The 27,892-nt window shown below is 51.8% G+C and overlaps 2 pseudogenes; one reads left to right on the forward strand and one right to left on the reverse strand.

The window, feature by feature from the left end:
• Positions 1–12,373: 12,373 nt before the first annotated feature.
• LOC130708901 (thimet oligopeptidase-like) lies at positions 12,374–17,295 on the reverse strand (annotated as a pseudogene).
• Positions 17,296–18,331: 1,036 nt separating this feature from the next.
• LOC130708902 (serine/arginine-rich splicing factor 3-like) lies at positions 18,332–18,834 on the forward strand (annotated as a pseudogene).
• Positions 18,835–27,892: the final 9,058 nt, after the last annotated feature.

Here is a 27,892-nt window from a genome sequence, read left to right on the forward strand (position 1 = left end):
CTCACCCTCGTCCCTGAGTGAGTGTTCTGAGCCCTGGTCATCATTTCTTTCTCAAACCATGGCTGCTGTACTTGACCATTTACTGTGTACTTGACCATTTACTGTGAAAATTGGGAAAGGCAGTACCAAGAAATACCCCACAGACTTTAGTTTTTAATCAATCATTTTCAAATTAAAAAAATTTTACTTCCCACAGACATTTTTATCACCCCAAAAGGAAACTCTGTACCCATTGAGAAGATACTACTTCTCTCTCTCTATCAGGCCCTGGAGACCACCAATCTGCTTTCTTTCTCTATGGATTTACTTATTCTGGATATTTCAGATAAATGTAATCGTACAATGTGTGACCTTTGTGTCTGGCATCTTTCACTTAGCATGATGTTTGTGAGAGTCATCCACACTGTAATATGTATTAGTATTTCATTCCTTAAAAAAATGCTTTTGGACGTGTAATTGTTTGATATTTAATTGCTCCATTCCTTTTTATGACTGAATTACTATTCCACTGTAGGTATATACCACAATTTGTTTATTCATTCATCCATTGATGGACATTTGTGTTATTTCCATGATTTTTCTACTGTGAATAGTGCTGCTATAAACATGTGTGTATGTAGGTTTGTTTGAGTGTTTGTTTTCAATGATTTAGGAGTGTAATTGCTGAGTCATATGGTAATTCTATGTTTATACCCAAAAACACACCCCAGGAAACTTCCTGAAAATCTGTCCTTGTCTCAGAATCAGCTTTTCAGGGAACATGACCTGCAACAGTATGGACAGTGTCCCATGAGAGCTTATTTGTGATGCCTGGGAGTCTGGAGTTGGGAAGGGCTTCCCTTAGGAAGTGGCAGCTAAACTGAGGGCAAATTCAATGTTTTTCCCTTCCTTCCTTTCTTCCCTCCTTCTTTCCTTCAGAGGGATGACATAGATGTTTTACACAGTATATCCTTTTAAAACTTTTGCATTTGAACCCTGAACTTATTCATAAGACAAATAAATGATTATTTTAAGCAGGGTATTAGGGCTCAAATTATTAATATCATGGAACCATTATAGTGACAACTTGGATTGGAAACAATTTATTAGGAAAAAATATGGAAGGTTTTTTCTTTTTTTAAATTTATTTTTGGCTGTGTTGGGTCTTCGTTTCCATGCAAGGGCTTTCTATAGTTGCGGCGAGAAGGGGTCACTCTTCATCGCAGTGCGCAGGCCTCTCACCATCGCGACCTCTCTTGTTGCGGAGCACAAGCTCCAGATGCGCAGGCTCAGTAGTTGTGGCTCACGGGCCCAGTTGCTCCGTGGCATGTGGGATGTTCCCAGACCAGGGCTCGAACCCGTGTCCCCTGCATTGGCAGGGAGATTCTCAACCACTGCGTCACCAGGGAAGCCCTGGAAGCTTTTTTTTAATAGCAGTTTTGATAAATAAAAAAGTTGAGTAATCAGAGTGTATAGACAGAATATTGGTTATTTGGGAAATTGTATCATAAAATGGATGGGCTCCACAAATTCTTCCATTTAGTTGAAGAAAAGAGTGCTAAGTCAGTTTGGGCTGCTGTCACAAAGTACCACAAACGGGGCGGGGTGGGGGCTTGTAAACAACAAAAATGTATTCTCAGTCCTGGAGGCTGGAAGTCTGAGATCTAGGTGCCAGGATCATCGCCTTCTGGTGAGGACTCTCTTCCGAGTTGCAGACTGTCCACTTCTCATTGTGTCCTCACAGGGCAGAGAGCAGAGAGAAAAAGCCAGCTCTCTCATGACACTCACAATGGTAAGAATCTCATCATGAGGGTTCCATCCCGATGACCTCATCAAATCCTAATCACCTCCCAAAAGACCCACCTTCTAATACCATCACATTGGAGGTAGGGTGTCAACATGTGAATGCTGGGGAGACCCAAATATTCAGTCTATAACAAGTACTAATGGGGAAATGAGAGCTTCTATTGAGGATGTTAAGGGCTGCTACAAAGATCAATGGTACATGTGTTTCCAGAGAGAACTACAATATAGAATAAGTTCTGTAAGGCGTTCACAGAATAGATTCGTCTTTCTTTCCCAAAACAGTCCTTGGTATCCAGGGACCCATTCCTGGAAATTAACTGTTGCTCAAGGAAATCCATCCTCTCATTAAAAAAACATCTTACGGGACTTCTCTGGTGGCTCAGTGGTTGAGAATCTGCCTGCTAATGCAGGGGACATGGGTTCGAGCCCTGGTCTGGGAAGATCCCACATGCCACAGAGCAGCTGGGCCCGTGAGCCATAATTACTGAGCCTGCGCATCTGGAGCCTGTGCTCCGCAACAAGAGAGGCCGCGATAGTGAGAGGCCCGCACACCGCGATGAAGAGTGGCCCCCGCTTGCCACAACTAGAGAAAGCCCTCGCACAGAAACGAAGACCCAACACAGCCATAAATAAATAAATAAAATTAATTAATTAAAAAAAAAATCTTACGAAGCTACATGAATGACACAAAGGACTTTTCCCAGCTCTAAGATTCTGTGTGTAAAACTGTTAGTCTAATTTTATTTCCAAAAGATAGACCCTCCGTGGGGTCTTCTTCTGCGGGGAAGGTGGAACTCCTGCTTGTGCCCCGGCCCCCAGGTGCGGCTTCCTCAAGTTTGAGGTGAAGCCCCCATCCCCCTTGGGCTCTGCAGCTCTGCGGTGGGCTCGGGGAAGGAGCACGGTCTCTGGGGTTTCTCAGCAGGAGATGCCGGGGCTGCCACGTAGGAACCCAGCGGCCCTGGGTGGGGCGCAGACTCCCCAGGCCTGGGTGTCCCTGCTGTGCACAGCTGCTGAGAACAGGGTCCGCAATGAAGCTCTGCCTGGCAAATGGGGACTGTGGGCGACTCCATCCTCCCCTTCCGTCGGCACAGCCCCATCGCATCTCTCCTTTCCGACAGGCAAAGCCTGTGACCTGCGGCTGGATGGCTCCACACCCTCAGGCCCTGGCGCTCGCCCCACGCCGGGAACAGGCACAACCCCTGGGCCAGCCTCTCCGGACGGCTCAAGCGGGATGGCTTCTTCGGCGCGCCCGTCGTCCACCCCGAGCCCAGGGGCCAGCAGGGAGGTCTGAGGGCCGCTCGGGCCTGGGCGCGGCGGAGGCACGGGCTTCGCGGCTGGGCCGGTCCTCCCCGCCGCATCCTGCCTCTGCGCCCCGGCCCGGGGTGGGCTTCCCGTGGCCCCGTCTCGTTCCCACCCCCGTCGCGCCTCTTGCCCCCCCGGCCGCGGGCTCCACCCGGAGCAGCATCGCGTCGTGAGGGTGCAGGAGGGCGCCCGCCCTCGTGGCTTCCCCGACACCTACTGGCTGTTCGGCCGGCCACATCCCGGACGGGCACCAGCAGGTCAGTGGAGCAGAGTCGGCCCGGGTCTCCTCTCCCCTGAGGAGGGGCTGACCGGCACCGCGCAAGAAGCGGCCCTGGCGGGAGGGAGACCAGGGGGGAGGGTGTCGGTGGGGAGCTTGACTCGCAGTCACTTCCGAGGGGACGCTGAGCCCCCAGAGCTGGGGGCTGGCTGGCCTCAGCACTCCCACGAGGGGGTGGTCAGGAAGGAAAGACCCTGTACCTGGGGCCCAGGGTGCTCCCGGGTCAGGCGGAGTCGCCAAGTGTGTCCGGTGCCATGGACAGCTGAGGCACGTTTAGCCCAAAGGAAAGTTCCAGCGCATTGCAGAGAGCAGACGAAATACCCGGTGGTGAAAATTCACTGTTGCTAAGGGTTGAAACGAACCAAGAATTCCTCCTGTTTCTCAGCGTGTTCCGTTTGGCTGTTAATGAAATGTATTTCCAAGGAAGGCAGGCATGTGGCTGAAAAGGCCAGTGGTGCCTGGGGGTCACAGCGAGACCCTCCCATCTCGCCCCCCTCAGCCATCCTGTGTTCTGGGAGCAGAGCTCTCAGCTACAAGTGAAACATAGTACCTTCCATATCCGGAATTTAAGATTTTCTAAAGCCCTTTAAAGGCCCCCTTCTCTGAGTGGTGCTTGACCTGCTGGTGTATGGGGCGGGAGGGTGGGTGGAGGGTCTGAGCGCCATCCTGAGGGACGGGCTTTGGAGGCCTGTGTGCGCCTGAGACCGGGGGCCCAGTGCCCTTGTCCGAGGGGAGGCTAGTGCTGACTCCAGCCGTGCCGAGCCAGACGTCGCCCTCCTTCCCGACAAGCCAGCAAAGCCTGTCGCTCACCTTCCTGGCTGTGCTGCTTACACGTGCCCTCTGGGAAGGCCAGCCTGCCAGAGCTCTGTTCCTGCCCTTTGGGCTGCTGGTAACTGAGTACCTAGCCTGTGTACTGGAGGGGAGGATCCATAGATGGTGGAGGCCCAGTGCCTGCCCAGGGTGCTGCCCCTCTGCTGAGGGACGCTTGCCCAGCTGGTTAGACCTGTTCGCACCCAACTGCCCACAGTCAGCACCCAGGCTAGGAACAGCAGCCTCCCCATTTCCTCGGTGTCTTCAAGTTTTGTTCCTTTCTTCTTTTCGCTGCCTTCCTCCCCAGAGAGGCAAGATACTAATCTTCAAGAACCAAATCAGGCCATGATTTTCCAGCTAGACTCATGACAGTTGTGCACTTCTGAATGACTGGGTACAAACATTCGCAAGGATGAGCTCTTGGGTGAGGCGCCAGCCAACTTTTCTAGCTTCATCTCTCTTGCTTGGGTGTGGGCACCCCCTGCTGCCCCAGATGCCTTGACTCCTCCATTTTCGTATATTCCTCCTCAGAATGCTGCCACCACTCCATCCTGGCCTTTGGGGATGTTAGCTGGCTGTTCCCCACAGCATCCTGTCACCCTGGTCCACTCTTTCTAACCTCTGTATGCCCTTCTATGAAATCTTGTCAGGTCCAACTGGAGGAAGACCACCTATAGGTCAATTAGCTTGGGAAGGAACCCAACTGTGTGACCTGCTTCCCCTTTCCCTGTGTCTTTAAAATAACGTTAAAAAAAAAAGAAAAAAATGTTGGTCTAGAGCTCCTATACCATCTCTTACCACATCAGAAAACCACCCCTCAAAAGGGGGACCTCATTCATATTGAAAATAACTTCTTAACGTGTAGGCATTACCTTAGGGCATTCTAGACACTGGGGGAGGGAAAAGCCATTGTATTTTTTTCTAACATTCATGTTAAACTTCTTTAAACTGTGATATTCTTACAGGTAGACAATGTTGCTGAACAAGTATTTGTTTCTTCCCTTTTTCTTCCCCCAGGCTCAAAGATTTGGAAAGAGATAGTTTAACAGAAAAGGTAAGGTAATCTCCACCTTAACAAAATGTATGATCACATGTGACCGTTTGACAGACACTATGTAGTTCCTAAAAACAAATTTAAGTGGAATTGGCTGTCTTTTCCCTAAAGTTGAGGATAACGTGGATGTTTCTGTCTAATGTGCTGGACTAATAGGCTATTATTGGTTAGCTTTTGGTAACTCATGGAGTTTCCCATTCTGGGTTCCTTACCTTCAAGTCTGGATTATAATTTGTCCTGGTCACACTGTTTTTCAAACTCAGGTTTGTTCTAGTATGCTATTAGGTGTCTGTTTCACCTCTAATCTTTCCTTTTTCACCACTCTGGAGATGGTGTGGTATGATGTTAACGAAGACAACAGGAACATGTCTTGTGAATATTTAGTTTTCTTTTTGGCCTACTCAGCATTGCCTGCCATTCAGTCATTGTTTTGTGACCAGGCAGTGTAACTATTTGTGTATTAGTCCATTGGTTCATAGCTTGGGAATGTGGAGACTTCTAAACCTATATCCTTCCCTTAGGAATGCGTGAAGGAGAAATGGAATCTCTTGCCTGAATTTCTGCAGACAGAAATAATCAGTTATGTGACTTGAAAACCAAATTACATAAAGAAGAATTATCAGAGGTTAAGTCGTCAGCATCCCGGGGGCTAGAAAACGTTTCCTGCCATGTAATTTGTCTGTGACCAGGGAAGCAGGATAATCCCACCTCTCCCTGTTACCTGATAGTTATAAAGGAAGCGCATGTGTTTCCTTATTCTCTCATGGGCACTTGTTGACATTCACTGCTACTTAAATTATCCTTTCCTGCTGTAGGAGGGCTACCTGGCTAAAGTCAAATCACTTTTAAATACAGATTTGTCCTTGGAGAACGGAGCTCATGCTTTCAGTCGGGAAGTGAATGGATGTCTAGAAAACGGGAGGCAGACAAGTGGTGAGGAGCGCAGAGTGGAAATAGCAGAGAAAAAGAAGTCCCCCAAACCTGTTTGCAAACTTTGCATGCCCAGGAGAAGCAAGTCCGATGGAGAAACAAAATGTAAGAGCACTTGACTCGTTTGAGCTCGTTGGAGTCTGGTACCGCCTAAGGGGAGGACAGACTCGGTGCCATAGGGTCTGTCTGTTCCCCCCACACACAACCCCTCCACCGACAGTACTTGTTTTTTGTGTATCTTTTTTTTATTTTATTTTTGGGAGGGTGGGGAGTGGCTGTGTTGCTCGGCTTGTACGATCTTAGTTCTCCACCAGGGATCGAACCTTGGCCCTCGGCAGTGAGAGTGCCGAGTCTTAACCACTGGACCACCGTGGAATTCCCTCTTGTGTGTACTTCCAACTACCTTAGATATATACTTAAAATTTTTGTCTTCGACCAAGTTATAGAGCATTAGATCCCCAAATGTGGTTGAATTTATGAGGTATAAGAAAACAGGAGCTGCTGATATTTATGACTTGTAAGTTACATGCCTGTTGAAACTAAACATTTATTCTTAGACTCCTTCCCCGCTTGTAGTCAGAGTAACTCTTCTGGAATTTTTAAAAATAAGAGCCTGGGACTTGAGCTCAGATCAGGTGCTTGGCCACTTCATCGTTTGACGAAATAAGCAGAGGCTCTGTTTCCTTGTCCGTCTCAGAGTTGGGCCCTTCATACAAGAGTTTGTGTTAAAATGGCCTAGCAAACTGGCAGGTGCTAATTTGATGACTTTATGAAGATGGTGGATGCTTAGAATAAGAAGAGAAGGATACCTAATCCTCAGAACCTGGTCTCTGCACCAGCTTGCTAATGCTGAAGAACTGTACCTTGGCTGTGAACTCTTTATTCATAGTGGCTTTTTTGTTTCTTTTCTGTAAGCATCTGAAGTCTCATGTAGCCCCAGGATTACAAGGCAAGCTACCAGGCAGACCACCATCACATCTCATTTCACAAAGGGGTCAGTATATAATGAATGGACAGCCCCCATTTTAGGGGCCAAATGTTTTTGGTAAAACACATATAGAATTAGTAGAATGTAACTTAGTAATTCTGACTTCCACATTGCTTAGGTCTTCCTTTTGATATTCTGTTTTTAGACATTCATGAACAGCATTTCTGAAGACCTCATCCATTTTCACTCTTAGCATAGGAAATTTCAAATGTACATACACAAAATACCAAGGATAGTAAAATGAACCCTTGTGTACCTATCACCCAGTATCAACAGTTAACAGCTCCTGGCTGTTGTTTCATCTATACCCCCATATGCTCCAAGTGAAAATTATTCCAAATGGATTACAACTCCATACACACCCATGTCCCCCCAGTTGGATTACTTTGAAACAAATCAGACATGTCATCTTATCCACAAATACGATATTTCTAGGTGACAAGGTCTCTTTCTCTGACAAATTTTTTATTCGTATTTTGCTATAATTGCTAACATCTAGCAAACAGTCTTTTGAAGAAGACAAAACATGCCTTATGAAGTGTAAGAGTTCCTTATTAACAAATATATAGCAGTGTTCATACCTCCCCTTGTGTAACAGAGTTTGGTTGATTTGTTCCTTAAGCCTTTCAAGTGATAGATTCCTTATTTTCTTGCCATTTATTTAAAGAAACTAAGTCTTTTGTCTAATAGCTTCTAGGTCTGGCTGACTGCATCGTTTTGGTGGTTAACGTGTTCCCTTGTCTCCAGTTTTCTGTAAACTGGTAGTTAGGTCTAGAGTCCTGATCAGATTCCAGCTTTATTTTGTGCAACTTCATTGACGGTATGGGGCTGTCCATCAGAGGCATGTAATATCTCTTTGGTGATTCTAGCAGCCGTTGATCAGAATCTAGATCCATTATTTCTTAGGGCTTGCAGAACGGTGGTATTCTAAACCTGTCATCCAAAGAAACTTTAAGCTCGAAGCTTGTTTTAATGTCCTGGCAAAAAGGGCTTCTCCTTGGAGGGAAGAGGGTGTCCATGCTCTGAATCTTTCCAAACAGAGGGTACTCTTGGTAGGGAGGAATATAAGTTGTTTTGTGCCCACTGCAAGTCTAGGGTCTGGCTGAGCTACCAGTTGGCCTTACTGTGTGTGACAGCCCTGCCAAGCAGAAACCTGAGGAAGACCCTGAAAAAGCAAAATCAGGTGATTCTGTTGATGAAGAAGAAAAAGACCAGGTAGGGCTCGCGTTTAAGTTTCTTAACTCTGCCTTATTTTGGTACACTTGCTGGTAATTGTGAATTTACACTTGGTCGGTCTATGGAACGTAGGAGACTGAGAGGGTGTTAGAACATATCCCTGGACCCAGGGCAGTACGAAGTTTGTTATGTTACACCCGAGGACTCAGCAGGTCCGTAACTTTTGTGTGTTCTCTCCTGTTTACCTTACTACCTCTCCAGCTGTCAAGATTTGACAGTCAAACCAGTAGATGTGATGCGTTTAAAGCATTTGCTTCTGATGTCAGATAAGCTCCTTTCCCACATCTAATTTCTCTATAAAAGCAGAGTTGTCGTGTTATTATGTGTATTGTAATAATGCTGCTTAGACGTTTTAGGTTAGAAAACTGGTGGCTTGCCAAAGGCCTCCAATATAGAAAATGTCAGTCTCTAGTACTGTCCCATGTGACTTGAGGGGCAAACCTAGATAATACCAGATGGTCACACGCTATCTATTTCAGTCCTGCCACAGGATTAGCTGTGTAAGTCGGGAAGCCTGTAGGTTTCCAGGTGGGTAGTAAATGCCCTGTTACCTGCTAAAGATGAGTATCCGTGGTTTGCTCTAAGGCAGGGTTTCTCAACCAAGGCATTGACTTTTGGGGCCAAATAAACCTTTGCTGTGGGTGTGAGTCCTGTGCATTGTAGAGTGTTTAGCAAGGTCCTGACCTCTACTCAGTAGATGTCCATAACATTCCCTCTCTCTCCTCCCAGTTGTGACAACCGAAATCACCTTCAGACTTTCCCAGATGTCCCCTGGGGTGCACAATTGCACTGAGTGAGAAGCACTGGACTCAAGGCTAGCAATATCATCGAGGTAGACTTGACGTCCTGTTGTAAAAGACATACTCATTCTCCTGTTTTGACTTTGGAAATTAGATGCCACTGTTCATGATCCTTATTCAGATGTCTGTAATTAAGTTGAGTCAGACTGCCCACTCACAGGTGGGACACTGAGACAGAGGGAAACAGCTTGTCCAAGTCACATGGCTACATCCCTTGCCTCCGAAGAAAACGTGTCACAAGGGAAAGCAAGCTGGCTCTTGTAACATTGACAAGTGTTTTTCTTTAAACAAATGTGCCAGTTTTAGAGTTGTTCTTTGCCCTCTAACCTTTTGGAAGGCTTACATGGACTTCAAACTTCTAAAGAAACGAACTGGGGCACTCTTTCCCAAGCAGGAAGCAGTTTCACTAGCAGTGTGTGAGAGGCCTTGGGGACTTGGAGGATGAACACTTGTTGCAACAGGGTTTATCCCGATATGCTAGAGTAAGGCTCAGTGCACCACATCGGTGTTATCAGGTAGTGTTTGTTGGTCAAATAAGTAGTACTACAGAGAGAATTTTACTTTAGTCAATTTAAAGTTTTGAGATCTCACTATGTTTTTTTAAAACAGGTATTAAATACGTGCATTTGGTAAAACAGTACAAAAGGCTGTTTGGTACATAGCAGCCAAAGAAAAACAATGTGGCTATTCCGTGCTGAGCTATGCTGTGAGCGTTATCAAATAGATACTGGATTCTGAGGCCTTTGTTCAGGCACAAAAAAGAATATAAAATATCTGATTACCACAACTAAGGAGCCAGCCTGTGGCAACTAAGACCCGGCACAATTAACTAACTAACTGACTATTTTTTTAAATCTCATTAATAGGTTTTTAATATGATTTTTTTAAATTTTATTTATTTATTTATTTTATTTTTGGCTACTTTGGCTCTTCCCTGCTGCGTGCCTGCTTTCTCCAGTAGCGGCGAGCAGGGGCTACTCTTGGTTGCGGTGCGTGGGCTTCTCATTGTTTGCGGTGCGTGGGCTTCTCACTGTGGTGGCTTCTCTTGTTGCGAAGCACGGGCTCTAGGCACGCGGGCATCCGTAGTTGTGGCTCGCGGGCTCTAGAGTGCAGGCTCAGTAGTTGTGGTGCACGGGCTTTGTTACTTCGCAGCGTGTGAGAACTTCCCAGACCAGGGCTTGAACCCTTGTCCCCTGCATTGGGAGGCAGATTCTTAACCACTGCACCACCAGGGAAGCCCGATCTCTAACATTTTAAAAAATGTGTTCCTTCCACCTTCATGGAGCAGGCGTAGGGGATGGGGAGGAGTGAGAACCCTTTTGGCAGGGGTCCGGTCGCTACCCCGGACGAGGACGAGGGAGGATCTAAGAGGTGTCACCGGGCCACAGTCGACCCCCAGTGACAGGTAACAGCTGAACTGCTGCCCCTTGCTGCCCCAGGACTTGAGCTCAGGTCCCAGGGCGGCTGGAGAAACGCACTGTTTTCGGTGAGATGCTCTTACTTACTGTGTGGAGCTGCTCCAGCTGCCCCGGCGCCCACACCCCTGCAGGGCCCTGTGCCCGTCCTCCCTGCCCCCTGCCCAGGGCTCGGGGAACAGCAGTATCTGTGGGGCAACCTGCTTCCAAGTCCTTCAGTGACCACGGAGGAGTGGGAAAGGGCTGGGCTGTCGGGGAACCTAGGCATGCAACACCTGAGCTCAGCTCTGGGGGCTCACGTGAGGGCAGGGACTGGGGGAGTGTGGCCGGTGAGCTGAGGGGCCTCCAGCCGGCGTCAGTCTGGGCCCTGGACCCAGGGAAAGGCCTCACCCTCTCAGTCCTGACCTGCCGCTCGGGAACCCTGTGGCCCACCAGCCCAAGGCCTGTGGCGCCCGCCACGGACTGCCCGGCACACGGCTGGGGTGCCAACGCCACACCTGGATTTTGCACGGGGACCATCGGGGGTCTCGGTGCACGGGAAGACGAGCAGCCCCCAGGCCCCGACACGCCTCTTCCATGTCCATTGAGAAGCGCCGGATGGAAGGCCGGCTGTGCTCCTTTTCGAGCTGCAGGGAATTCGCAGGAACAGCCCTCCCGGCCACGGGGTGCCTGCCCACCGGCTCTGGGCCTGCGACCAGCCCAGAACATAGAAGGCACAGAGGTGAGTGCAGGGAGCTGAGCCGGGTCTGCAGAAGAGCAGACACCACAGCCTGATCCACAGCCGACTGGCCCAGGGCGGATGAGAAGGGGCAGGCAGTCTGAGGGGAGGACAGAACGTGGCACAGCCTGCCTGCCTGGGCCCCGGGGAGAAGGTCGGGGCGCTACCCGCACCCTCGCTCCATTGCCTGGCGTCCTTTGTGGGGTCGAAGGGCCGGAGGCAGGGCTCCCGAGGAGTTCAAAGGCCAGGGAAGGACACACGGGATGGTCCAGACCCACCCTACCGCTCCAGTGGGGCAGCACCCTCTCTGAATTCCTACTGCCACCAAAACACATTCCTAAGGCCTTTGGGCAGAATTGCTAGGACCCAGGAAGGCGGCCCCTTGCTGTGGTCCAGACTTCACCAGCTGCCGATGAGCGGAGGGAGCCAGCCAGCCGGCCATGTGCAGGAGGACAGGGCACGGGGACAGGGACAGCCACAGCTGGGCTTCCCGCAGCTGTGCCCACCGCCAGAACCAGCTGCAGCCAATCACAGCCCCCAACATGCCAAACACTGCCTGGTGAGAGGCCAGCAGGAACCTGACACCTCCTCACTGGAGAGCCACCCGGCCGGGGTGGGGGGAGCCATCCCCGTCTGAACTCACCCCACAGCTCAGCCATCTCCCAGTGACCCAGACGCTACACCAGCAGAGAGCAGCCTGCAATGGCCGGCCACAGGGCTGATCCCCGACCAAGGTCAGAACTCCCCCCAGTGTGACAGCCCCCATGCCGCTCCTGTGGTGGAAGGGACCGCAGGCAGAGACCAGGAGTGGAGTGTTTTTATTAATGGCTGCGTTTTCAAAGAACAGTTTTGTAAGCAGGAAAGCTCCCCAGGAAGGGATTGCATTAGTGCAACCAGGGGGAGCCTTGACGCCAGGCTCTCCAGACACGTCCAGGTGGAGGCTTTTGGCCGAGGCCAGCCGCCAGGGACTCAGGGGCTGGGAGGACACGTGGCCCCTCCCCCATCCCGGCGGGGCGCTAAGGCACCCGACCCGCCTGGGTGGGCAGAACCCTGTGCCGTCAGCAGGCTGGCGGCTTGCAGCCCTCAACCTGCAGCCCTTTGCTCAGGAGGAATGCGTCCTGCGTGGGGTCGCAACCCAGGAAGAACTTCACCATACCCTTGGCATCCTGGGAGCCACCTGACCTCAAGATACAGCTTCTGTAGTCCATGGCAGCCTGGGGAGAGGGGGCGGGGCTGCAGGAGGGTGGAGCTCCGCCTTCACTGAGGGTGTGGGTGTGGCCACCTCTGCTGTGACTGAACAAAGGGCAGGGGAGAAGGAGGTCCAGGGCAGGGCCCTCAAGAGCCTGGCAGGCCCAGGCGGGCGGCACAAGCATCTAGGCCAAGGCCAAGGACCTCCGTGTTGGTCTGCGTGGCAGGACGGCCTCTCACCTTGCCACTCAGGACGCCCTCCTGCTTGAAGCGTGTGTGGAACGTGTCTGCGGAGTACACCTCGCTGCACAGGTAGCCATAGGACTGGGCGTTGTATCTTCCTGCCAGGCAGCCGAAGGTCGCAGGCAGGTGGGTCCCTGGGACACACGCGGAGAGGCTCCTGCCCGGCCCCCTGGCCGCTCAGTGCCCCTTCCCCAGAGCGGGGGCCTCCAAGCAACCCTGTCTGAGTCCCCTGCCACTAGAGGGAGTATTGACCCAACACTTCTAGAAAACGGGGACCTTGCGGGCAACTCAGTGGAGGGACACAAATCAATCTTTGCCGACTTTCTGCTGAAGCTCACGAGGGTTCACCCCTAAGCCTCTTACAAGGTCAGCTGCCGAGGCTCCGAGGGATGAGTCAGGGCTCGCCCTCCAGCATGGGGAGAGTGTGGGTTAAAGCGCTCACAAGGGAGTGAACCACGTGTCCGCACCGACACACACGGGCAAACCTCGTCGACGTGTTCCGTCCGGGGTATGGAGCCCTCTCCTGCCTCTTCTAGGCTCTCCAGAAAGCACGTGCAGATGCGCCCACCCCACCCTCGGACTCCGCGGGCCACAGCTGGAGGAACCAGCCAAGGAACCGAGGCAGGAAGAGGCCAGAGGTCACCGGGCCTCGGCCAGAGCCTGTCAGTCGGTCCCCTTTCACACACCAACAGATGATCCTCTTGACCTGGGCCACAGCCACCAACCGACCGTAAGGTGGGCCCAGCTCGCGCTTGGCTGCCTGGCATGACTGGGCCCCTGAGGATCTCCTGGCAGAGGCGCGCATTCTTCTGGGCCGGGTCTGTGGGCGTCTGCATGTGCAGGGCCTGGTCCACCTTGGCCCGGACGATCTGGTACAGGTTGAATAAGCCTGGGGGGTGGGTGGAAGGCGATGGGGATGGCACTGTGTCCAGGCCGCGCTTTCCAGGCAGGCGGTCCGGGCGCCCCCTTCCCTTCCCTCGGCCTGGGCGCACCTGGGTTGGTCTGCCGGGACTTGATGAGCTTGTCCCGCAGCCCCTGGGGGACGGCATTGCCCGTGCCCCACCGAGACTGGCAGCAGCACCACGGCCTCACAGGATGTGGTGCCCCCGGCCCCAGAGCCTTCCCTCTGGTTCTCATCACCGGCTGTCACCAGACTCGCAGGCAACGTGCCTTTCTTTTCTTTTTTCTTTTTTCCGGCCCTCAGCCATGCAAAGGGGTGAAGCCCTGACACTTGCTGACACATGGATGGACCCTGAGAACACGATGCTCAGCGAGAGAAGTCAGACACAGAAGGACACACAGGGTGTGACCCTACTGAGGGAAAACGTCCAGAACAGGTAGATCCACAGAGTCAGAGAGTGGGTTCCTGGTTGTCAGGGGCTGGGGAGGGGAGGGAGTGATAACTAAGGACGTGAGGGACATTTTTGGGCTGATGGAAATGTTCCAAAACAGGACAGTAGTGATGGCTGCACAGGTCAGGAAACTGTCCCCACGCGCTCGGGTGCAGCCTGTGAAAACATCGCTCTCAGGACGAAGGCTGACCGCAGGAAGACTGAACGAGCAGTGGGTCCTGGGCCCAGACGCTCAGCTGGGCCCCCCCCCAACGTGGGGAAGTTACTGGGACTTGCTAAGCCTCCACCGAGACTGGCAGCAGCCCCAGGGCATCACAGGGCACGGCGGTTCTGGTCCCAGAGCCTTCCCTCTGGTTCTCATAACCGCCTGTCACCAGACTTGCATGCAATGTACCTTTCTTTTCTTTTGTCTTTTTTAAATGCAACTCTTGAGTACATGTACTTAACATGCAGGGAACCAGTCCTGACTCCTTGATCTGGGGCTTCCAGCCTCCAGAGTCTTGAGGACATGCATTTCTGTTGTTTATGCGCCCAGTGCGTGGGTTTTGATGATGGAAGCTGACACCGAGGCCGTCGCCACGTGCGGGGTGACATCAGCGGAAAAATCCCATGGCGAGGACCTGCCAGAGGACCACGCGCTCCCGGGTCCTCCCCAGCCCCTGCCCGCAGCCCCGCGCCTGCACCCACCTGGGAGCGGAGCTGGTGCATGGCTTGCCAGAACTCGTGGAAGTAGGTCTCCAGCTCATCGTGCTGCAGCAGGGAGGGCGGGTCGGGCGTGGGCTTGGTGAAGTTGGTCACAATGGCCATGATGGCGATCTGGCGGTTCCCATCCTGTTGCAGGCAGCCCGGCTGCAGGCTGAAGCAGGCCGCGTGCCCGGACTTCCCTTCCCTGGGGAGGGACGTGGGGTGAGGCCCAGCTTCCGCAGAGGAGCTCCGGCCCATGGCGACAGGTTCCCGCACACACGCACCGAGGGTAGAGGTCCAGGTAGAACTTGCCGATGGATGACCTTGCCCGAGGCCGCATCCCGGACCGTGTAGAGCCTCACGTCTTCGTGACACACGTTGGCGCCCTCCTCCAGGTCGAAGGTCAGCCGCAGCAGCTCCTGGGAGATGCCCAGCAGCCCGCGCGTGACCACCTGCATGGGGAAGGACTCATTGAGCAGGTACTGGTCCTCGTGGTAGCGCGTCTCCTCCCCCTGGTTCATGTAGTAGCACGGGTCCCAGGTGTTGATGGGCCCATTAAAGTGCAGGCCCCGCCTCTGGCACTCGGCCTTCGTTAGCTCCAGGATCACGGCCGCTCCTGCTCTCTGAGGGGCTTCAGCTTCTGGGCCAGCTCATCTGCGTGTGGAGGGGAGAGGCTCGGCTACGTCCCTGTGGCAGCCCCCCAGTCGCCCCCCACTCTGCACACCTCGAGGCAGAATGAAGGGTCCAGGAAGGCGACCCCCAAGGGCTGACACAGTGGGGTCTCAGGCAGCACCACGTCCAGTTAAGGTCCGCCTGACGCCCTCCCCACTGGGACTCAGGTGGAGGCGGGTTTACCTAGGAAAGTGGCCACCACATGGCTGGTCTTGGCCATGATCATCTCCAGCACGGAGTCAGCATGCTTGCTGAATCCCAGCAGGCAGGACTTCTGGGCCTGCAACCTCACCAGCTCCCCGAGGATGGTGCAGTTCTCTTGGAACCCAGAGACGGCCGGCGCTAGGGACCGTGGGCCATGCCCTCCCCATGGGGCCCCGGACCATGTCTTTGTGGGCGGGCACGGCTCTCAGGTCACTGGCGGGCACAGCCAATCCCCCTCCCTCCTCCTCCTGGCCCGGATTTCTAGACACTTTTGTGCTGTCCTAACACGTGGTCTTTATTAACACAGGTCCTTTTGGAATCAGAAATGGCGTGAACCGTGATGGGCTCTAAGGCCAAGGGCAGGAAGAAATGCGGCCAGGCTCTCCAGGAGCCACCCAGGGGCCTCCCCGGGCTCAACGATACAAACTCGGCTGCTGTGCAGAGAGCAGCTCATCCCCACTGCGCCCGAACACCCAGCCCCTGGACGGCGAGACGCCTGTTGCTACAGGTGGCCCATGGCTCGCTGTTGAGGCCCGGCCCCAGGCGTACGCCACCTCTCTGGGGCCACCTCTCCAGTTCTGCGGTGGGGTTCTCCTGGAAGCCCCCAGTCACCACAGGACAAACGTGGCCTGTCTGCAGCCCAAGAAGGTGGGTACACAGGACTGTCCCCCGTGCCCCCCGCATCACCCGTGAGGCCCAGCAAGCACCAGAGGTGTCTGCGGGGAAGATGAAGGGCTCGCACACAGCCCCCATCTACTGAAGATGCTAAACGGCAGAAGCACAGACTGCAGCCACATGCGGTATGGACCAAACACAACTGTCCTTGCAGGAACCGATGTCTGAATGTCAAGGCCGTGCCCGGGCCACAGTGAGAAGGCCCAGACACCACGCAAGGCACAGAGAGGGGATGGGGGGAACATCTGCGAATCTGAGCTCATCAGGCATCACCCCAGAGGGAGAGGGAGAGGGAGAGGGAGAGAGGCAGAAGGAGATACGGAGGGAGAGAGAGGGAGGGAGAGACTTCTCTCCCTTCCCTGGGAGTTCTCTAGTGTAGCCAAGGCTGAAAACCACTGCATTTCGGGAGATGGGTCCCCGTATAAAATTGAAATTGTAGCTCATGACATTATCGACACATATTAAAAAGGCCCAAAATTTTGGGAAGTCAGGGAGGGGAGCAGGAGGCTGCCTCGTAAACGAGGAGAGATTGGGCGTCAGAGAAGGGGCCTGTGCAGCCCGCCGCCCATGGCCCCATAGACTTCATCTCCCAGCTGTGGTCCAGGGCTGGAAGTCAGCGGGGAGGTCAGGCCATCCAAGCGTCAATGTTGACTTCAGGGCTGATCTAAAAGGTGCCTGGTGTCTGTTGAAGCAGAAAAAAGAGAAAGCAGTGGGGAGAATATGGGAGGGGGAGGGAGTCCCCGTCCTCAGCCCTTCTCCCTCTCTTCCTCCCTCCCTCTCCCTCCCTGCCTCTCACTCTCCCTCTCCCTCCATCTCTCCCTCTGACTCTCTCTGTCCCTTCCTCTCCCTCTCTCCTTCCCTCTCTCCCTGTCCCTCTTTCCCTGTCCCTCTCTCCCTCTCCCTCTCTCCCTCTCCTCCCTCTCCCTCTCCCTCCAACTCTCCTTCTCCGTCAGTCTCTCCATCTCCTCACTCCCTCCCAGAGAGGGAGAGACAGAGGGAGAGGCAGAGATGAGGGAGAGGGTGACAGGGAGAGGGAGAGGGAGGAGAGGGAGAGAGGGAGAGGGAGAGGGAGAGAGGGAGAGGGAGAGAGGGAGGGAAACAGGGAGAGAGAGGGAAGGAGAGAAGTCTCCTTCCCTCTCTCTCCCTGTTTCCCTCCCTCTCTCCCTCTCCCTCCCTCCCTCTCTCTCCCCCCTCCCTCTCCCTCCGTCTCTCCCTCTAGAGACGGAGAGAGAGGGAGGGAGGGAGAGGGAGGGAGGGGGAGAAGGGGGGAGGGTGATGGAGGGAGGGAGAGGGAGAGAGGGTGAGGGAGAGAGGGAGAGAAAGAGGAGAGAGGGAGAGGGAGAGAGGAAGAGACCTCCCTCGCTCTCCCTCTCTCCCTCTCCCTCGCTCCCTCTCGCTTTCCCTCTCCCTCTTTCCTCTCCCTCTTTCCTCTCCCTCTCTCCCTCTCCCTCCCTCCCTCTCCCTCCCTCTCCCTCCCTCTCCCTCTGAGTCTCCCTCCCTCACACTCTGTCTATCCTCTCTCAGGAAGGAGTGGGAGCAGGAGGGAAGGAGAGTCAGAGAGGGAGAGGGAGAGAGAGACAGACAGACAGACAGAGACAGAGAGAGAGGAGAGGAAGCAGGGAGAAAACAGAGAAAGAACACACCATCTACATTTCTGTCAAATGACACCGGGGATCCTTACATAACCAGGAGAAAATTACACAGCGAGGCTCTTTATCAGCTGGAACTGGAACTGCAGACGGGGCCAAACACCACCAGGCTGGCCACACATGTCCAGCCGCTGCCCCAGTCCTGTGAGTCCGGTCAACAGGGCTCTGAGTGTCTGCTCCAGGGAGCTGGGGTTCACCCTCTCACCCGGGAGGCCGGGCCAAGCCAGTAGGGCCCCGGGCTGGACACATAGGGGGAAAAACATCCCCACAGGACAGCTTGTGCGAGCAGATTCAGCTGCCAGATGCTAGAGGCCTGGGATCACCCTGTGGCCCGTGAAACCCAGGAGCCATGAGGGTCTTGCATCGTGATTCCTGTCCATTGGACTGTCAAGTTTATGTAGGGAATCTTGGAAACAGTGGTAACAAGACTGAATTGGAACGAGCTTTAGGCTATTATGGACCTCCCTGAAGTGTGTGGGTTGCTAAAAACCCTCCTGGCTTCGCTCTTGTTGAACGTGAAGATCCCCGAGATGCAGCTGATGCTGTCCGAGAACTACATGGGAGAACACTATGTGGCTGCCGAGTAAGAGTGGACCTGTCGAATGGGGAAAAGAGAAGTCAAAATCGTGACCGCCTCCTTCTTGGGGTCGTCGCCCTCGCGATGATTATCGGAGGAGGAGTCCTCCACCTCGCCACACATCTCCAAGACGGAGAAGCTTCTCCCTCGGCCAGAGCAGGTCCCTTTCTAGATATAGGAGAAGAGAGAGATCACTGTCTCCGGAGAGAAATCACAAGCCCTCCCAATCTTTCTCTAGGTCTCCTAGTCGATCTAGGTCAAATGAAAGGAAATAGAAGACCACTTTGCAAGAGGAGTGGTGTACAGGAAATTACTTCATTTGACAGGAGTATGTACAGAAAATTCAAGTTTTGTTTGAGACTTCCGAAGCTTGGTGCACTTTTTAAATGTTTTAGCTGTTCACATTTGTTTGTCTCTTGGGACAGTGACACATAAAGGTGTCATTCTCTATGGTTTGAAATGGGTCCTATGAGGCATGTAATATGAAGAATTGTTCCCTTACAATGTTCCCTTAAGCAAAATTGAATTTGCTTTGAACTTTTGTTCTTGCCTACACTGATAATAAAACTCTGACTCCTGCCCAGCTAAAGTGTGATGTTTATTTACTATTAGGGAAACAACACTGGCAAATATTGAAAAGGCTGGGATATGGTATGCAGCTGTAGTTAAGCAAGCAGTCTTTAAAGGGTGCTGTGAACACAAGCCAGCAGGTAAAAATGAAAGCTGCACCCTTACCCTAGATTAGAGGTTTAAAAATTCCACTAGTCTTCACACCAGACAAGAGGTTGTCCAGTGACTTTAGAATCTAAGAAGTTTCAAGAAAGTTAGTTTACCTTTGATTTAGGTCATAAGTCCCCTGTGTGATTGCTGTACATGAATACATAGCTCTTTGTAATATTACTTGGGAATTTGAGAGTATTCAAGACACCAATGTCCTGCCAGATTAAGAGTATATTGTAGAGCTGAACTTTGAGTTACTGGGCAATTTTTTTTTCAGGCTGTCATTTGTAATACGTTTTGTGACAATCCTTGGGATTAAAGTTTTGATTCCAAAAGAAAAAAAAAAAGAATCCACCTGCCAATGCAGGGGACGCGGGTTCGAGCCCAGGTCCGGGAAGATCCCACGTGCCGCAGATCAACTAAGCCTGTGGACCACAACTACTGAGCCCCTGTGCCACAACTACAGAACCCGGCACGTCTAGAGCCCGTGCTCCGAAATGAAAGAAGGCACCGTAATGAGAGGCATGTGCCCACAACGAAGAGGAGCCCCCGCTAGCCGCAACTAGAGAAAGCCCGCGTGCAGCAACGAAGACCCAACACAGCCAAAAATTAATTAATTAATTAATTTTTAAAAGAAGACCGCCATTGGGACGGCTGGGGGACAGCTCCACGCTCTGCTTCCCAAGGGGGGCCTGCACCCAGGGACTCAGGAGGCGCCCTTGCTCCTGGCGATGCGTCCAGAGGCCCCAGCGCAGGAAAAGCACACATGGCATCCATGTAGGGAGGCCGGGCCCGGGGAGCACACGGGGTCTCCCTGGTACTATTCTTGCCACTTCCCTACAGGTGTGAAGTTTTCAAAATAAAGCATTTGGGGAAGAGGGCAGAAGCTGAAAAAGCCGCCCAGGCCCCAGCCCTTCAAGACCCCACGCCGGGTCAGGTGCGGGAGGACCCTGTGAGATTAAAGAAACATTACAGAGAGTAGGGGCGGGGCGGGGTCTCGAGGGACAACCTCCTTCGGGGCAGAATCTCGGTAGACAGACCGCCACCTTCCCCTAGGAAGGATCCAGAACCTTGGGACCCAAACACTCTGAGCACCTCAGGAGAAGAAGGCCCTCCAGGGGGCAGGGCACATGGACGCCTCTCGACCACCCCGCGGGGCCTGCACGCACCCAGCTCCTCGCCCGTGAATGTCAGGAAGGTCACGTCCCCGTTCAGGTTCTTGGTGAAGTCGATGCACAGGAGACTCAGCCTCTTTTTTTTTTATTTTTTAAAAATTAAAAAATTAATTTATTTTTGGCTGCATCGGGTCTTTGTTGCTGCATACGGGCTCTCTCTAGTTGCGGCGAGCGGGGGACACTCTTCGTTGCGGTGAGCAGGTTTCTCATTGTAGTGGCTTCTCTTGTTGCAGAGCATGGGCTCTAGGTGCACGGGCTTCAGCAGTTGTGGCAAACAGGCTCAGTAATTGTGGCTCACGGGCTCTAGAGCACTGGATCAATAGTTGTGGTGCACGGGCTTAGCTGCTCCGCGGCATGTGGGATCTTCCCGGACCAGGGCTCAAACCCATCTCTCCAGCATTGGCAGGCGGATTCTTAACCACTGCGCTAACAGGGAAGTCCTCAGCTTCTTCTTTTTTTTTTTTAAACATCTTTATTGAAGTATAATTGCTTTACAATGGTGTGTTAGTTTCTGCTTTATAACAAAGTGAATCAGTTATATATATACTTATGTTCCCATATCTCTTCCCTCTTGCATCTACCTCCCGCCCACCCTCCCTATCCCACCCCTCTAGGTGGTCAGAAAGCCCTGAGCTGATCTCCCTGTGCTATTCGGCTGCTTCCCACTAGCTATCTATTTTACATTTCGTAGTGTATATATGTCCATGACACTCTCTCACCCTGTCACATCTCACCCCTCCCCTTCCCAATATCCTCAAGTCCATTCTCTAGTAGGTCTGTGTCTTTATTCCCGTCTTGCTACTAGGTTCTTCATGACCATTTTTTTCCCCTTAGATTCCATATATATGTGTTAGCATACTGTATTTGTTTTTCTCTTTCTGACTTACTTCACTCTGTATGACAGACTCTAACTCCATCCACCTCACTACAAATAACTCCATTTCATTTCTTTTTATGGCTGAGTAATATTCCATTGTATATATGTGCTCAGCTTCTTCTTGATGCTCGTGATTTTCTGAAGGAAGAAGACGGCCGTAAAATCGGGGGGCCGGGGCACGGAGGGGGGTTCAAGGAGAAGAGGCAGATGAGGCAGATGAGAGGAGGGAGATGGGAAAGAAAGGGCCTCGGGTCCTAACTGTTAGGACCCTCCTCAGGAGTTACCCCAAGGTGACAGCCTAAGCTTCAGCCATTTCAAAGGAGCTAAGTTTCTGTCCCTTCAGGGTCTATTCTGGTTTGCAGAAACAGGTAGAAATGACCAGCCTGGGGGAGGGAGCTACGTGGGGCGCAGAGGAAAGTGCCGGTTCCCCGGGGCCCCTGCTGGGCCAGCAGCAGGCGGGGCGCCTCGAGGACCTGCCCTAGGCTGCGCCCTCTGCCCAGCCCAGGACTCAGCGCGCCCGGCCCCCGCTCCCGGGGCTGAGCAGACGTGCCTGTCCGAGGACAGGAGGGGCGCTGGGGGAGCGTGCCCACTGGCTCTGCCAGGAGCAGGGGCTCATCGGGCACGCCTGGCTCAGAAACAGCCCGAGGGACGCCGGGCCTCTGCGGGCAGCAGGTGCCGTGCTGGGCACTGGCCTCCCTGCAGCCTCACGGCCCCACCGGCTACAACTGGGCAGGAGCACAGGGCGCTCTGGGAGGGCGGGGCGGCACTCAGGACCCCGCCCTGCGCCAGCAGGCCGCCTCTCCTGGGCGCCCCCCTCCACGGGCGTCCCTGTTGTCCCTCGGGCCAGTGGTTCTCAAGTGTCAAGGCAGTCTGCGCAGCCCCACTGTCCACACTACCCTCACCTCCCCCAGCCTCGAAGCTTCATGTGCCTGCCGCTCCGGAGGACTTCGGGGCCCACGTGCCCAGGCCCCACCCTGGATGCCGGAGTCCCCACAGGTCCTCTGAGTCCCGGTTTCCTCCACCGTAAGGCACAGCACCGGCCGAAGCGGGACAGCGTTTGTGTTCAGGAACAAGAACTGTCGCTGAGCCCTGGGTCGGGCCTGGTACCCGCGTTCACCACGTCTGTCACTTCTGACGCAAACCAGCCAGCGCAGGGCTGCACCCCAGCCCCTTCTGTACGGGGCTCCCACACTCGAGCCACCTTCCCCTGCCCTCATCACCCCGGAGAGGCCCGGAGCCCCTGGGTCATTCTAGCCAATCCTGAGCCTGCTCCATCCCCAGCACCCACACCTCAGGCTCCAGTCCCCAGCCACTCCTTCCCTCATTCCTGCCAAACCCTCGTGCTCCGGGGAGGCCCTAGGTGACGCGTGCCTCTGCCCAGAACATGAGTGACAAGCTCTTTCCTCATCTGCTGGCCTCACTGTTCTCTGTCCTCCACACAAACCAACTCAGTCAGCCCTCACGACCACCTGTGAGGGGGTCCTCAGGTCACGCACGTTGCAGATGGTGAACAGGCACAATGGGGTCCAGTGACCGGCCTCCGCGGACCCAGCCAGTTGGTGGCAGACCTGGGTCTGATCCCAGCCATCAAGATGTGTGTAGCCGCAGCGTCCCCCGCGCACGCACCGAGGTGATGTGCTCGAACATGGGTGGCTCGCGGTGCCCGCCCCCCAGCCCACTCCCACAGGGCTGCCTCCCAGGAGGGTCCGGGCTGCCCATCGCCCGCCTGTCAGGGTGCCGCAGGGACCCCCATCCCTGCTGGACCAGGAGTGGGAAGAGCTGAGGGCTCTGGGGTCCACGCTGGGGGCAGAGGGTGTCAGGCAGTAGGGAGGACCTGAAGGGACAGGCCCCCAGGGGGGTGCCCACTGGGAACCCGCGAGGCCGCAGGGCTCAGCCAAGAGAGGGAGGGAGGGGGTGAAGGCAGACGCCATGCTCTTCAGCCGTCCCGTCGTCCCCAAGCGTCCATGCTCATCAGGAGCCGCGCTGTGAATTATGGGAGAAAGGGGTCGGGTCTTGGCTCCCAGTCCTGGCACACAGCTCCTAAATCTAAAGCCACAGGCCGGGTTGCATCTTACAGTCCTCCCTGCCTGCCCACCTCCTGGGAGGGAGAGGGCCAGGGTTGCAACATGTATCCGTTGCCCATGGCCCCCACTATAATCGTGCTCGTGAACAAAATCTTGGTAAACACGGGGTTCAGAGAGCTGCTGGATGGGTGCCTGCAGGGGGCCTGGAAGCCCCGCACCCCGCCCCATGTCTCCCCACCTCCTCCTTCCACCTGGCTGTTTCCTTTATAATAGCCCGGTTGCTCTAGTCCGTGAACTGGGTGCCTGTGTTCTGGGGCCCGCGCTAGCAACGAATGGAACTCGGGCTGGGGCGTGGGAACTCCTGACACAGCCTGTCGGCCACAAGCGCAGAGGACGACGTGGACCTGTGGCTGGCGTGGGCCGAGCCCTGACCTGCAGGCTCTGACTCGGGTAGATGGAGTCAGAACTGAACTGCAGAAACCCAGCAGTCCCAGCGCTGCTGCTGCGGGAGCCCCACGGGCCTGGCATTGGGACGGAAGCTCTGTGGGAAAGGAGCTGAGGGTGGAGTAGGCTCGGAGGAGGGGGTCCTTCCTTGAGACCCTCCCACCAAAGCCACGGGGGACGGGGGGCCCGGATGAGGCGGGGGTGGGGCGGGACGCAGCGAGAGGCCCACACCGCCCGTGCTCTGGGGAAACCCTGTGATCCTGAGGACCGAGGGCAGAGCAGGTGCAGAGGGAGCGCTGGTCCACGTGGACCTTCCCTCCTGGGGTTGAGGCGGCAGAGAATTGGGCAGAGGCCGGCACGCGGGGCTCAGGCCAGGCGCTCCCCTACTGCGAAACTTCCTAAAAAAGCAGCCATCTCAGGACTCGGCAACCGCAGTCATGGGCACTTACCCCGGGGAAATGGAGACTGAAGTCCAAAGAGAAGCTGTACACAAACGCTCGCCTGACTGGGAAGAGCCCCAGACCAAAAGCCGCCGGGGCCCTTCCCAGGGCAACGGATGACAAGGGCAGTCGTGTCAACGTCAGGATCCTGCTGGGACCCGGACTTGACTTTCACAAAAGATGACATTGGGGAAAAGTGGGCAATGTAGTTTCGCTTTCTAGGAAGCTGGCCAACTCCTTTCCAGAGTGGCTGCACTGTCTTCCGCTCCCTCCAGCGACGGCTCCCCTGTTCTGTTCTGCCTCGCCAGCACTGGGCACCATCTCCATGTTCTGCTGTGAGCAGAACTTAGGTTTTCTAGTTCTAGGAGAAGCTCCAGAGTGACTCGCTAAGGCCATTAGCGAGTAATTGTTTCCCAATGTGTGGCTATTTCCAGTTAAAACCAAAAGCCACCTAATTATTGCTTTTCCCATAAAAGTAAATATGAAATCTACATTATGTAATTGTACACTTATTTCCCCCTTTGTGTATTTTAATTTCTTCCTGAGAAACCTAAGATGCCATCTTGCAGACTGCCCACAGTGGCTACGATTTGGGCAGCAGCAAAGGTCAACTTTAAACATTTTGCATCTAAAGTGGCTTTGGATACCTTTGGATAGAAAGTACAGTCTGAGCCATTTTACAAAATGTGCGGCCATTTTACAAAACAGCTTGACAGTTCCTGCAAGTGTTAAACAGAGAGTTACCCTATGACCCAGCAGTTCCAGTACTAAATATACACTTAAGAGAAATAGAAACTTAGGTCTGCACAAAAGCTTGTACATGAATGTTCATAGAAGCATATTTCTAAAAACAAAAGGTGGAAAAAATTCAAATGTCAATCTGACAAATGAATAAACAAAATGTGGAATATCCGTACGATAGAATAGCATTCAGCTATAAAAAGGAATGAAATGTTCCAATATGGATGAACCAGGAAAGCATTCTGTAAAGAAGAGCAGCCACTCTCAAAAGATCACATATTGTATGGTCCCATTTATATGAATGCCCAGAATAGCAAATCTGTAGAAACAGAAAGGAGATTCGTGGTTGCCTAGAGCTGAGAGGGTTGAGAGAATGAAAAAACATTGTTATTGTGTAATGGGTTTCTTTGTGGGGGGACAGAAATCTAAAATTGGATGCTTGTGATGGTTACACACGTCTTTTAGTGGTTACACTAAGAACCACTGAATTGTATACATTAAAGGGTTAAATTATGGTATGTAAATTACATCCCAATAAAGCTGTTAAAATTATAATTTTATATTTATAGATTTGAAAATTCATCCAAAATTACAAATTCTTAAAACATGCAACCTAACAAGACTAACCCAAGAAAAGAAATATCTAAACAATCTATATCTACTCAAAAAGTTGTTTGTATAATTAAGTACCTTTACAGAAAATGATTTCCAGAGATAAATGGCTTTCCAAGTAAATTCTTCCAAATATTTAGGGAAGAAAGATTGGTAATCTTACATAAAACCCTTCCAGGAAACAGAAAATAATATATTGCTCAAAATTTTTATAAGCCCAACATAGCTTCAGATCAAAAGTAAAAAGAATATTACAAGAATAGAATCATAGGCCAGTTTCTCTTTTGAATATGCATGCAAAATTTGTAAATAAAAGCACAAACTGTATCCATGGTATGTAAAACAGTAATATATCACAATCAAAGTGGCTTTATTCTAGTAATGCAAGGTTGGTTTAATGTTCCCACATGAAACTGTTTCCAGGAATGAATCAGAGTGGGGAAAAAAAGTCATTTAAAAAAGAAGTCTTGGTAATTCCCTGGTGGTCCAGTGGTTAGGACTTGGCGCTTTCACTGCTAGGGGCCTGGGGTTCAATCCCTGGTCAGAGAACTAAGATCCTGAAAGCCATGAGGCAGGGCCCCGAAAAAAATAAATAAAAAAAAGAAGTCTTAACCAGGAGAAGCACAAGAGTGAATAAACATAACAGATAACGCCTTATGAAAAGTAGCTGAAGATTATGGAATATTCTAAACTTTTAAAACAAACAGAAATTGCTAAAGATTCAAGAGGATGTGACAAATGTTGTACATAGGCAAAAAATAAAATAAAATAAAATACACAAATGATGGGAACCCAAAAATCCAGATGCCCAAGTCCCATCTCTGAAAATCCTCACTCAATGGGTTCTGGATTTCCTCTATGTTTAAAAATCTACCGGTGATTCTGATACGATTCATAGACACAATGTAAAGCTTCTACTTTACAGGAAATAATACCAGATTATTTTGTTATTTTATAGTTATATTAACAGGCTGTACTATTGATGGATAAGTCTGATGTCAAAATGCACTCCCCACTAGGGTTAAAAAAGGAACTAGTACTCTCTACTGCTACTTGGTGGCAGCACGCATATATTGCAATGGCAATTATTGTAGGAAGCCAAATTAATGGAACATTTTAGAATTGGAAGACTACATAGAGGTCACATAGTCAAACTTCCAACTATTATAGTGTGAAAACTAAGGCCCATATAAATGAAATGATTTATCTCCAAAGAGGGTTAGTGAAAGAGTACGAAATAAAAAATATCTCTGAACTTTTAATTTAGTGCTATTTTTATTAATCTCAATATTAGCTCAAACTTCAGTGTGACAGATTTGGGATTGAATTCTTGCTTGAATTTAGTGGTTGCGTGCCTTTTAGTAAGTTACTACAACACTTTTTACTTCGCTTTTCAGATATGTAAAATGGTGAGCCTTGACTGATACAGTGTATGAGATAGCCTAGCACTGTTCTAAACACATACAAGTATTTAAAATGTTTTGGCTCTCATCCCTCTTAAAAAATCTCTATCCTCTGAACAATAAAAGTGTCTTTCAGCTAGCAAAGCACCCCAGAGCGGACCACATTCTGGCAAGAGATGTAGGATTCCTTTTCTTACTGGAGGTTTCTTTATACCTGATATTTGAAATGCACTGAAACATGAACTTCTCTTTTTTATACTGTATTAATGGATTTGATAGATGAATTTTAAAAAATAATATGCAGGAATTAAGCTGCATTACTCTCAATAAATATAATTCCATAAGGGTGGCTGAATGATAAACAATGTTTGGACAGGGAGTCCATATTGGATATGAACAACCTGTACTCCCATTCGTCTATTAAGAATAAATAGAATCCTTTCAAAATGTGTTTTAAAGGGCAGTTATTTTCTTCTGACTCATTTACTTTACCTGCAAGAAAAAGACAACCTCCTGAATCCTGGTTTAAAAGGCTTTTAATATAAAGCAGATAATTTTTTGCAACATTTCCCAAACTTTCCATTATCAAATTGACTGAGGCTTCTCAACGACTATCATTTCACAACAATATCTCCATTTTCACCTTCTTTAAAGAATTGGCCTAATAGATGTGCCATTAAAACAGAGCTTCACCCTCAACATCTTTTAAAGTTGGTATTCAAACAGTATGCAGAAAACAGGATCAGGGAATTCAGCCATAAAAGTGAATGGATTACTGATACATGCTACATCATGGATGCAACTAAGTGAAAGAAATCAGGCACGAAAGGCCACATGTTGTATGGTTCCATTTCTATGAAATGCCCAGCAGTGGCAAATCCATACACATGGAAATAT

This window comes from Balaenoptera acutorostrata, chromosome 9, assembly GCF_949987535.1.
Source record: "Balaenoptera acutorostrata chromosome 9, mBalAcu1.1, whole genome shotgun sequence".
Classification (NCBI taxonomy): Eukaryota; Metazoa; Chordata; class Mammalia; order Artiodactyla; family Balaenopteridae; genus Balaenoptera; species Balaenoptera acutorostrata.